Source organism: Triticum dicoccoides, chromosome 4B (assembly GCF_002162155.2).
Source record: "Triticum dicoccoides isolate Atlit2015 ecotype Zavitan chromosome 4B, WEW_v2.0, whole genome shotgun sequence".
NCBI classification, from domain to species: domain Eukaryota; kingdom Viridiplantae; phylum Streptophyta; class Magnoliopsida; order Poales; family Poaceae; genus Triticum; species Triticum dicoccoides.
Window position 1 is genome coordinate 246,110,639 of NC_041387.1, and position 7,956 is coordinate 246,118,594.

Below are 7,956 nucleotides of genomic sequence, written 5' to 3' on the forward strand. Positions count from 1 at the left end.
GCTAAACCTAGACTCATTAGGTGGGTTCTTCTACTACAAGAATTTGATTTGCATATCACTGATAGAAAAGGAGCAGAGAACCCCGTAGCTGATAACTTGCCTAGGCTTGAAAATATTCTTGATGACCCACAACCTATTAATGATAACTTTCCTGATGAACACTTAGCTAAAATAAATTTTTCTAATAGTACACCTTGGTATGCTGATTATGCTAATTATATTGTTGCTAAATACATACCACCTAGCTTCACATACCAACAAGAGAAAAAAAATTCTTCTTTGATTTAACATAGTACTTTTGGGATGACCCACATCTTTATAAAGAAGGATTAGATGGTATTATTAGACGTTGTGTACCTGAGCATGAACAGGAACAAATCCTACAGAAATGTCACCCCGAAGCTTATGGAGGACATCATGCGGGAGACAGAACTGCTCATAAGGTATTGCAATCTGGGTTTTATTGGCCTACTCTCTTCAAGGATGCCAGTAAGTTCGTCTTGTCTTGTGATGAATGCCAAAGAATAGGTAATATCGGTAAGCGTCAAGAAATGCCTATGAATTATTCACTTTTCGTTGAACCATTTGATGTTTGGGGATTTGATTTCATGGGACCTTTTCCTTCCTCTAATGGGTATACTCATATTTTGGTTGTTGCTGATTATGTTACTAAGTGGGTAGAAGCTATTCCAACTAGCTGTGCCAATCACAACACCTCTATTAAAATGCTTAAGGAAGTTATTTTCCCAATGTTTGGAGTCCCTAGATATTTAATGACTGATGGTGGTTCACACTTTATTCATGGTGCTTTCCGTAAAATGCTTGCTAAGTATGATGTTAACCATAGAATTGCATCACCTTATCATCCTCAGTCTAGTGGTCAAGTTGAACTTAGCAATAGTGAAATCAAATTAATTTTTCAAAAGACTATCAATAGGTCCTGGAAGAATTTGTCTAAGAAACTAGATGATGCACTTTAGGCTTATAGAGCAACATATAAAAACCCTATGGGTATGTCTCCTTATAAAATGGTTTATGGAAAAGTTTGTTATTTGCCTCTTGAGTTATAACATAAAGCATATTGGACAATGAAACAACTCAACTATGATTTCAAACTTGCTGCTGTAAAGAGGTCATTTGATATTAGCTCATTAGATGAATGGAGAACCCAAGCTTATGAAAATGCCAAGTTATTTAAAGAAAAAGTTAAAAGATGGCATGACAAAAGAATCCAAAAGTTTGAGTTCAAGGTTGGAGAATATGTTCTTTGTACAACTCTCGTTTCAGATTCTTTGCAGGAAAACTTCTCTCCAAATGGGAAGGAGCCTATGTTATCGAGGATGTTTATTGATATGGAGCTATCAAAATAAATAATGCCGAAGGCACTAATCTGAAGGTTGTTAATGGGCAACGAATAAAACATTATATCTCAGGTACGCCCATAATGTTGAAAGCAATATTATCCAAACTATGACACCAGAAAAACACATAAAATAAACCTTCCGGAACACTCCAGAATCGTGAAAAGAGGAGGTACGTGATACGGTAAGTAAACGAACTCCGAAAAATCCATAAAAATATTTTTTTGTCAGTTTTGGAATTTAAAACAAAACAGAGGCTAGCCAACTCGCATAGACAGGGCTCCCCCGACCGCTTCCTTCGATGGCCATTCGATCATGGTTAGCATGCTCTTTTTTCCGCTGCTGCCCATTGGATCCTCGTTGGAAATTCATCTGCCTCGTTTTAACCGCGTGGTGAAACCTAGACGGGTATGACGTGTGGGCTCGGGCTGGATCGAATTGGCTGGGTGCCAGTTTTTTGGGTGCGCGTGGGGCAGCCTCTCCTGCCGCGCCGCGTGCGAGTGCACGCGTCATGGGCACAGCGGGCACAACCGCACAAACCCTACCCCCAATCCATAGCCGCCACTCCCTCCCTCCTTCTCCTTCCTCCCTCGTCTACCGCCGCCACTCCCTCCCTCCTCGTCGCCCTGCCTCCGCCCTAGGAGCTTCGTCGCCTCCCGCGCGCTCGTCCTCTCATCTCCCATGGAGGGGAGGGGTGGGGATGTAGGGGAAGGAGGAAGCCGGAGATGCTGCTGCTGCTGACGTCCATGGAGATGCTGTTGATGCGGATCGAGAAAGCAAAGAAATTAGGGGGAGGATGTGAGAGAGAAGGAAGGAGAGGAGAGGTCAGGGAGAGCCCCGATGTTCTACCCCTACTAGGGCATCTTTGCTCCAGGGAGAAAGGAGGGGACCAGCGGCACAGGGAGGAGAGGAGGCCGTCGAGGCAAGCGGGGAGGGGGCAGCGGCGTGGGAGAGGATGGAGCGGGGAGGACATGAGGCGAAGGGGGAGCGGGGCTCGGGAGCACATGCCGGCGGCCGGCAGGTCGAATCGTCGTGCCATCGCGTAGTCGCCTCCTCTGCGCCATGAGGCACCACCTCTGCCTCCACCCTCCACTAGGCAAGGAGCTCGAGGTGAACAGGCAGTGGGAAGGTGAGAGGAAGCAGGAGCTCATCTCTCCTCCAATGGCTGCCTCGTGCATCTGGAGTATAAGGAGGACAACACGTGCCTGTTGGAGGCGACTCGAGCAACGCAGGCTAGCGGCGAACTAGGTGCTCCACTATTTCTCCCTCACTTCCTTCCTCACTCATAATTTACTTTTCTAATATATGGATTTTTGAACTTGACGTGTGCAGATCTGACATAGAAGACCACGTTCGTCAGATTCGAAAGTGACCATCTTCCAATGGCTCTAATGGTAATTAATAACCTCTTTTTGTGCTTCACCTTATTCTTATATATGATGTACAGAGAGTGCAGTTGTGTCAAGTTTGCTGACATCCTCATGCTGCAACTGGTTTGGTATATTTGGTTAATCGTAACCAGCAAAGAGGAGTCGTCACATACGTGCCTTCTATTATTTATGTGGTTGTATGAAGTGTTCCTTCAACTAATCAAGCAACCTGACATTAGTAATTTGTTTAGTTAATATCACTCTCATCAGAGAGTATGATATCATTTAGCTAGCCTCTTTTCTTTGCGGGATAGTGTGAAGGTTAGAAATGGGTAACGAAAAGAGTGTTCTCATTTTACTGCCCCTGGATTTAGGGAATATATATGTGTATATATTGATGCATCGTTGCCATGTCTAGCTCTTCAGGTGCGTGCTAGCTATGTTGCTTATTTTTGTGGTTCCATTTGAACAGGATGTGCACTCTTGTCTCCGTTGTTATACCTATTTTGGAATCCATGGCAACATGTTGTGCTTTGTCGGCACATTCGTGCATGTGTGAGGTCGCAGATGAAGAAGCACAGAATGATCATTATATTCTCCTCTGCTCTGATCTTCTATTGACATATGTAAGATGTACCTTATTTCCTGGTATTTCCTGAGATTCTGAACTGATTGTATGACAGTGATTATTATGTAAAAGTGTTTTCAGTTGTTGTTTAGTATGGATGCCTCCATGGTTGCATAGGCATCCATGGTTCTGTGAGGAGGTTATCTATGTCATTCTGTTTTATATAGATGTCTAATTAGGTAAGCAATCACACATGGTCCTGTTACTTGTTTGTTTCTTTTGATCATCTTGATGTTGAGTTGTGGGTTTACGCGATCTTGCTACCCAGCTGGTTATTTGAACATGAAAAGGAGTATGACTCGGCAGTAAAGTCAACCGTGGGGAGGTGCAACATGGCGTGGCCTCAACAGCCAATTAGGTGTCCTCTATCTTTGCCTATTGCTTCATCTGGGACACTGATTTTGTTTGACTTATGAAGGCACATTCATCCTACAAGAACAATCATGATTTAGAGTTAGACCACTCTTGCACATCGGTTTGCTTTCTTACATTGATTGTTGTTTTTTTGTGCATTATATCATTCACCTTCTCACATAATAGTCTGGTAAAAAAAGAGTGAACTCACTCCTGAATTTGCACTAATTATATATTTATGGCACTATTAATAATTTGTATTTGCATTCTCTGTTGAGTTCGTCGAGTTCCTTTCTCAATATGTTTAGATGCTTTTCTCAATGTGAATTGCATCCGTGATGGAAAGAAGCAAAAGTGTGATGTAGCATAATCTCCAGCATGGTAGAGCCGCGTATCGTCCAAATATTTGTTCTACAGTAGGTTAGTACAGACTTATTGGATCATATTTTTCAGAAGTATGTGAACCTTCTGCACAATGAATCATAACCCTGAATTGTTATTTCAAAAAATATCTGTGAAACCTTACATTTGTTAGCTGTCATACATATTTTACTATTCCTGGACAATTCCGATTTTTGCTAATATGCTTATCAGAAGTTTTATTTAATCATGGCCGAAATTTCAACAGAATTAGGCCTTTCAGTACTTCACATTTGTTGAACTAATGGCCATTTTCTATTTTGTTGCTGTTTGGATTGTTCAGGTATTGGAAGTTTTGGGTTCCTCGGAATTATTGGTGCTTATCTACAAAGTTTATTATGCTTATCATTCTAGATTTTCTGATTCTCAGTTGAACAGTACCGTTGATAAAGCTACATGGTGGATGCTATTCATTATATAAGGTGAGCTTCTATGACTTGGTTTAACCTTTCTAGATTATGTAACTGAATAGTAGAACTTTCTGATATGTGTATTTGTAGAATTTGCTGGTATTTGATGCAAAATATCGGTGGCCAAAATATTGTTATGGTCAGGTCGACCTGAATATTATGTTCATCTGTCTACACCTCCTCCTGTGGTATCCAGTTGTTCGAGTACTGGTCACCTCCTCATGGTAGACGCTTACAAGTGCTCCTGGTTGTTGATAATGCCTGAGACAAGTCACTAGCTGAGCCTAATAAAATAGTAAAGAAACTTTTTACAACAGTACAAAAATGTAGAACAAATCAAGTAGAAGAAGAGACAGAACGCACAAAAACTTTTGAAAGGAATATCAGTTTCATACATTATTTGTAGTGCTAAAATAAACATACTGCAGGTTCAGGACTAATTTATTATAGGCAAACCTGCACACATGTGCTACTCTACCCAGGCTTAATTCGTCCTAGCAAAAGAAATCACATCATGAGCAAAAGAACAAATTCACTACTAACATTTCAAATCAAGATTTATCCATCTAGCAGTCCCAAAATATATTTCTCTTCTCATTATTGCAGCAGCCTTTTCTGTACCAGCAATGTGACACTGCACTACAATAGATTTTCAGAGGCCGTGGAAAAATAAAGAATTTGACAATCGATAGTCTCTAGTATATAATTATAATTCTGCGTGCACTTTGGAGCTATTGGATGCCTGAATGCGTCGTGTTCCTCCATTGTGCCATGTTAAGACTTGGAGCTTGAGAGGAGGGAAATAGTTAAGCAGGTTGTATAGAGTTGCTACCATACCATTTCTTTGTGACTGCATGGTCTCACGATCAATTTTCTTAAAGTATATTAGCCTCTTGTTCTTGGAAGAATAGATTTTCCATGGCCTCTGTTTTACTTACTGGGTGGATTACACGTTACTTCCTTGGATGTTTAGAGGTTATTATATCCTTGCTCCCCTTTTTATCAGCAAGCATTCTCTCATCTTCTGGTAACTTGAGTAAGATGCAACACACTAATGCTTTCTTAGTCTGGTTTGTTCTTGCAAAAAATAATTGAAGTGTGCAGACAGGCAGCATGGAAACACTAAGGAGAAGTTTCATACGTACTAATAGCTGGAGTGATTTCATACCTGTAGTAACTGTCTTAGAAAAATATGTTTAAGCTATTTCTAAAGATATTAGACCATATGATTATTCTTAAGTTAAAATGTTTGGCATGGACTAACGTGTATACGACTGGAGTGGTTCCAGATTTGTTACAAGCTCCTTGTGTTGAGGAACATCAAAGTGGGGAAGTTTCTATTATTTTCGAAACTATTATTCAAATGCTGAAGTGTAATTTATCACATCCCTGAGACATAGGATATATACATTTTACTAAACAGTCATTAAACCTATGTTATCAAGTTTTACCTTAGTAGTGTATCACCAATGTTTACAACTGTTCCAAAAATAGAAGCAATGTGGCTCACACTAATCAATCGCATGTTTTATCTCAACCGATTTTTAAATTTTGACATGCTATTTTGAAGTATATATTGGCATTATGCTGAAAAAGGACCTGAGAGGTGAAATTTTATTATCTATCCTGGCAGAATAATCCAAAGAAGATATGTTTTACTAACCAATTTATATGCCTAAAGGTGCTGCTATTGTTATTATTTTCTTAATGGATGCGCCTAAAATTGTTTCGATGCTCTTCTACTAAGATTGACCAAATGAGTGTTCTGCTAAAGTAAAAGTCATAAGACTGAAATAACATGGGTCAGCCTTTGTATGTCTGTTAGTGCTACAAACTATTTGAATGAAAGATCTGACAATACATAGCACATCGTATGTCCACAGTTGTGATGATGGTAGGTGCAGAGTCTTGACTACGGTAGGTTTATAAGTAGCTTTCTCTGAATGCTAAATGAATGTACCATGTACCATAAATCCACCATGTACCATTTGAATAGTCTTGCTTAAGTTTATGTTAGCTCCATATGCTAAATGAATGTTCACTTGTGTTCAAATTTCAAGGAAGTGTGCTTCATGCTTCTGTTTCTGCAATATGTTTAAGAGTATATGATTTCATTTTCCTTCATTCCCAGTTATAAATTTATTGGCGTCAAAGTAGAGCTTCAGGTTTATGGTTGAGTATATCATTGCAAAGTAGTTTATGGCTCAGTATATCACTACAGGTTCCTTACACCGTCAAATTTCAATTTTTTTGTATTTTTGTCAATGGAACCATGTTCTTTGACTATAAAGTAGCAGAGATTTCTTTTCTTATCAATTCTAATCCCTTTTTGATGCATTGTAGGTTTGCTATCAACTCTCAAAAAAGGAAAAACAACTTTACTCTGTTTTTTGGATAACCTTCCTGTAGAGTACCTCGACAGAGACAAATATGCGATCACGGATATATTCGATTGATTTTCACGCAAAACTTGGAGGATATTTTTGCAGGTTCATTGCTTGTTTTATTGTTTTCTTACTTTATGTTCTTCAAGACAATATCTTCCTAGCAGTGATCTATAAATTTTAATCCATCTTTTTGTTCCTTTTGATTATCATGGCGTACTCATCCTGTCTAATCCAAGCAAGGGCCTTCATGTTTGCAGATAGTTTGATGCTCTCATGGTTAATCTTTTTCTTGGAACTATTGGCATGTAGAGGAGGCTGCGTTTTATTTGCTGGTGCATTAGGCACATAAGAAACTGGCTTTGCCTTTTTCACAAACCAAGCTAGGGCTAGCTTCTGATGTATATGGTCCCGGCTCCATTTTTATTGTCAAAAAAATTAAGTACAATGCTAAATGTGTTGGTTCACATGCCAATTGTTCATGGTCTTCAGGCCTTGATCTTACTATCCTATCTGAATATTCCTTTTATGGGAATCACAGGTTTATGTGATTGGCGGGGATGGAACAATGAGAGGAGCAGTGGTGATATTCGAAGAGTTTAAACGGTGTCGTTTGAGGATATCCATTACAGGGATCCCAAAAAACTTGGACAATGACATCGAAATCATAGACAAGGCGTTTGGGTTTCAAATTGCAGTGGAGAGTGCTCAGTAGGCAATCGATGCGACACATGTGGGGTTGTGAATATTGTGGATGGCATTGGTCTTGTCAAACTTATGGGAAGGAGCATGGGACACATTACTCTTCATGCCACCCTGAGCAGCCTAAGATGTTGACTGTTGTTTGAATCCTAAGATCGATTTCCATGTTGAAGGGAAGGGGCATGTTGTCGTTGTTGTTGCTCAAGGCGCTGGTCAGGAGTTGATTCCCCAGATTGATGACCAGAAGTGAGAGCAGGATGAGTATGGCAACATGTTGTTCCTTAGCGTTGGCCTTCTTCTATAAAGTTTACATACATTTCACCTGCA

General features: G+C 39.9%; 1 long non-coding RNA gene across 10 annotated transcripts; it reads left to right on the top strand.

The window, feature by feature from the left end:
* Positions 1-1,858: 1,858 nt before the first annotated feature.
* LOC119295903 lies at positions 1,859-7,569 on the top strand. 10 transcript variants are annotated; one of them, XR_005144483.1, is made up of 7 exons: positions 1,859-2,609; positions 2,694-2,755; positions 3,204-3,357; positions 3,432-3,538; positions 3,628-4,555; positions 6,887-7,032; positions 7,469-7,565. It is a non-coding gene; the product is annotated as an uncharacterized LOC119295903 (long non-coding RNA). The 10 variants fall into 10 exon arrangements; XR_005144486.1 differs by having other exon boundaries at positions 1,864-2,609; positions 3,204-3,538; positions 3,628-3,717; positions 4,417-4,555; XR_005144488.1 differs by adding an exon at positions 7,188-7,262 and having other exon boundaries at positions 3,204-4,555; positions 7,469-7,569.
* The last annotated feature ends 387 nt before the right edge of the window (positions 7,570-7,956 follow it).